We start from the raw sequence: 5,000 nt of genomic DNA on the forward strand, positions 1-5,000 counted from the left end.
TATATATATATATATATATATATATATATATATACATATATATATATATATATATATATATATATATATATTTATATATATATATATATATATATATATATATATATATATATATATATATATATATATATATATATATATATATATATATATATACATACATATATATATATATGTTCAGTTCAAAGTCGGTAAACGAACGTTTGCCGATACATTTGTTGTAAAAAACATTAATATGTATCCAGCTGTAATTATAGGATACCCATCTATGGGAAATCAAAACATTACCTCAGCCCCTGCCAAGCACGGCGTGTATATCAAAGGGAAATTCTATAAGTCTTCTATTACCCTAAAATCTGTTTTGGATAAAAAGGAGACGACAATTGTAACCGTAACGTACCTTGAAGAACCAATAACTTGTCTCACTAATAAAGAAATAATATACGCGACCCAGCAGAATTCTCGTTCACCCGTAATATCATCTTGCATGCAATCTATCGAACCAAATGTACCTTCGAATTTAATAGTGCAAATAAAGAAAACATTACCGGGATCTGAAATATTAATCCTTTCCGACACTTTGAAAACTAACGGATTGTCTGTCACACAAGCTATTTATACAGTAGGCTCACATCAACATTGTAATATTGAAGTCTGTAATCATTTAAATAACACTTTAGTAATTCACAAAAAATCAACATATCTTGGATGTAGAAGTTTATAAATATCGTTTTCTTACCGTTGCTGAGATCAATCACTCTGAATCAGTTGCTGATGAATCCCTTTTGCGATCTATTAAAATTAATATCAATAAAGACATTCAAGACGAAGAAATTCAGCAGAAAATTTTTGGACTTTTAACTAAATATCATGATGTTTTTTCCACTGCGAATGGATCCTTAGGTAAAACAGATGTGATCGAGCATCAAATAAGGTTAAAGGACAAGCAGAAAATTATCTATATACCCTTGAACAGACTCCCTATGAAATTCCAGAATGAAATAATGATGAAGTAGGTAAAATGCTAGAAGAAGGAGTCATTAGGAAATCAAACAGCCCTTATAATTTTCCTTTAATAGTTGTACCGAAAAAAGATCGAACATGGCGTATCTGCGTCGACTTTCGTCGTCTAAACGAGAAGACGATCCCTGATCGATTCCCAGTGCCATGTACTGACGATATTTTGTCTTTGTTTGGTCAGAATAAATATTTTACCAGTTTGGACTTACTTAAAGGCTTTCACCAGATATCATTAGAAGAAGATAGTATCCCATATACAGCCTTCAGCACAGCCAGGGGACATTATGAATTTTTACGGATGCCTTTTGGTTTACGTTGTGCTCCTATAACATTTACAAGAATGATTAACATAGTGTTTGGAGACTTGTTAGGGGATATATTGCATGCCTATATGGATGATCTTGTAATCTTTTCCAACACCTAGAAAAACATCTACGTAAGTTAGAACTAGTACTACAGAGATTAAGACAACATAACTTAAGGGTAAAGATTAGTAAGTGTGAATTTTTCAAAACAGAATTAATATATTTGGGTTTCATGGTGTCAAGCCAAGGTCTTAAAGTAGTCCATGATAAGGTGTCTGCTATATGTAATTCTCCCATACCTACTAATGTCAAGGGAATAAAGCAATTTATGGGTTGTAGTTGATATTACAGGCGTTTTATACGCAACTATTCAATAATAGCCGCTCCTTTAACTGATCTTACGAAGAAGGGCGTAGATTTCATATGGTGTGAGCAACATCAACAGGGGTTTAATACCTTGAAAGATGAACTGTGTAGTTCTCCTATCTTAAAATTTCCTGACTTCGGTAAGGAATTCTTCATTGCAACAGACGCCTCAGACTTAGGAGTAGGAGGGGTATTGCTTCAGCAATATGATAAACAATTTTTCCCGATAGCTTTCCATTCTCGAAAATTGAGAACTTCCGAAAGTAAGTATGCAGTAATAGACAAGGAAGGGCTAGCTATTGTTAATTCACTAGTGCATTTTAAGTTCATAATTTACGGTTATCCCGTTAAGGTTCTTACTGACCATAAACCACTAAGAGAGTTCTTTAAAGGCTTCAACCACAGCCCTAAACGAACTCGGTGGCATTTGATCATTCAAGATTTTGGCGCAAGAATTGGGTATTTACCTGGGAAAGCAAATATCATTGCGAATGCATTATCACACAACCCCGTGTCATCTTGTACGGAGCTTTAGCTGAATTAATAGATATATCAACATCCATGCGTATTGTTAAAACGATATCTGAACAAGAAGATCTAGGCTGGAGCGCTGAATTATTACAGACTGAGCAAAGAAAAGATCAGAAAATAGAAACAATTATAAATGCTTTGAAAGGCAATCATAAGGAAAAGGAATATATAAAGTATAAGCAGCAGAATTATATAATCAAAGATAATATTCTGTGTACGACTGTGACAAGGAAAACCCGCAATACACCACATGTAACTAACGACCAGGTAGTAGTACCAATCTCACTTATTTCCACTGTCCTGAATTGGTTGCATTCAAATCCATTACATGGACACCCGGGGTTCTCATTAATGTCACAAAGAGCCAAATTATTGTTTTATTGGCATACGATGCTTACAGATATAAAAAGACACATAGCTAACTGTCGCACAAGTCAAGAAAACAAAGGGCATACGAAAACACCTGTCAGCCTAGGAGCTTATCCTGTGCCCAATCAACCCTTTGAAAGAATACATTTAGATTTGTTAACAGGATTTTACTAGTCAGAGGAAATAAGCAACTCTAAGTAATTATAGATGCTTTAACTCGATATACTGAAGTAATAGCGCTTAAAACTAAAACTGCGATTGAATGCGCTAGGAAAGTCTTACCAGTGTTACATTTGTAAAAATGGAATTCCACACATGATAATTCCAGACTCGGGTGGTGAATTTAATAATCACTTTCTTACCTCATTGTGTGAATTCCTCAACATAAAGAAAATAAATACCATGTTATATCACCCAGAGTCGAATGGGCTGGTGGAAAGAGCAAATAGGAAGATATTAAATATATTAAGAGTAACAATAGGGGGATCAGACCCCAACTGGGATATTGCAATACCGGCGGCACTGAGTACTCTGAATCATTCATATCATATATCAATTAAAATGTCACCGCATGAAGCATTGTAAGGTACCCCAGTTAGAACGTCTTTCCATGTATTAACGCCTACAACTAATCTATCAAATCCTTTAAAAGAATGTATAAATGCAAGTATAAGTCGATATGATATCCTTCGAAAGAATTTAGAAGAATCACAAATCATTATGAAAAGGAATCATGATAAAACAGCGAAACCAACTAAAACATATACCGTGGGTGATAACGTTTATATTCAAATCACTATACGCAAAGGACTCAATTATAAACTAACACCTAACTTTGAAGGCCCATTTAACATTTTGGAAACATTAACGGCCAATAGGTTTAGAGTTCAAATGGTATCCCAACCCACGGATGAGAGAATAGTACCATTGGCTCACATAAGAAATTAAAAAGAAAAGAGAGGGAAAGAATTGAGGGAAAATTTTATTATTTTATGTGATTAAAAGTTTTCTTTTTAATACAGGAGTAATTACATATATTTTTCTCGTTACAGGTTTCCAAGATGAATTTTTTGTTGTTGGGAGTGATATTGTTCGCTCAGACATTTTTCTTGTGTTGGATGAGCTCTAAAACTAAAAGTATAAATTTTAAATATTGCACTATAGTTGAAAGACAAGAAGACGCTTTTATTACATCAAGCAATGTAGTTGTAGAAGTGAATATGCAAGCAATTTTTCTTCAAGAGAATGATGTCACTAGCTTAAGAACCGCCATTTCAAGGTTTTCTGCCTCATTGGATGAGTTTCATAGAAGACATTTTCATTTGACTACAGAGAGTTTGCTTGGATTAACATTAAAAGTTGCAGAGATGCTATCTGATGACTTGAAAAATAAGACTTACGAGACAGGATCTTTGGCTTATGACCTTTTGATATGGACTGTAGGACACGAACATAAAGAAAGGCGAAATCCGTTTATTTATGCTACATTAAACATCTTTGGGTCTATTGCAAGTTTAGGTTTAGGAATTTCCAATCGTCTTAAAATTAGTAATCAAAATAAGAAAATTGAGTTCTTGACTCATGAAGATGAATTGATTATGTCAGAACTAAGGAATCAGTTAGCTTCAATCAATAAAATTATGGATTTAGTAAATGAACATTCAAATAATATCATTCAGATTATGGAAGTACAGGATTTGTTGGCAACGTTAACGTATTATGATTCAAAGATAGATCACATACATAACAGAATTGTACATTTCATTGAGAAATCTAAGGATTATGTAGAAGCTATCACGTTAGCAACTAAAGTTGTACTGTCGCCCCATTTGTTGCCTATAAGTTACTTTAAGTTAATTCTGGTGAACTGAAGGGATAAACTAGGCTATGTTCCTTTGTTAGGCGAACGTAGGTTAGAATTTTATTACAGCCTAATTACAGTAAGCGTTGATAATAACAAGATTAGGATTACAATTCCCTTTGATTATTCTGATGCCTGGCAATCTTACAGGATATCACCATTTCCGACTTTCATGACGAATCACTCAAATCCAGTAATATCCAGTTTGACAGGACACATATTGATTTCCCCAGTCAAGGAAACATATACGGTCATTAAAGACTTGAATCAATTAATTCACTGTTCAGACGCAATGGATAGAAAAATACGTACAGCTGACTCATTTGAATTCCATAAAAACTTAATGGATTCATGCGAGTTAGGTATAGTGCTAGACGGTGCTCTCTCCCATACAAGTGAAAATTGTCTGGATAAGCTTTATCCCTTTGACAATAATGAGTTCAATTGCAGACTGAACAATGGCTCGTGGATACGATACGACAAGGACGGCTTCAATATATCATGCCCTGACGGATCCACGTCCTTTGCCCACATCTTCGTTGCAGCAG

Source organism: Palaemon carinicauda, unplaced genomic scaffold (assembly GCF_036898095.1).
Source record: "Palaemon carinicauda isolate YSFRI2023 unplaced genomic scaffold, ASM3689809v2 scaffold1062, whole genome shotgun sequence".
Lineage (NCBI taxonomy): Eukaryota > Metazoa > Arthropoda > Malacostraca > Decapoda > Palaemonidae > Palaemon > Palaemon carinicauda.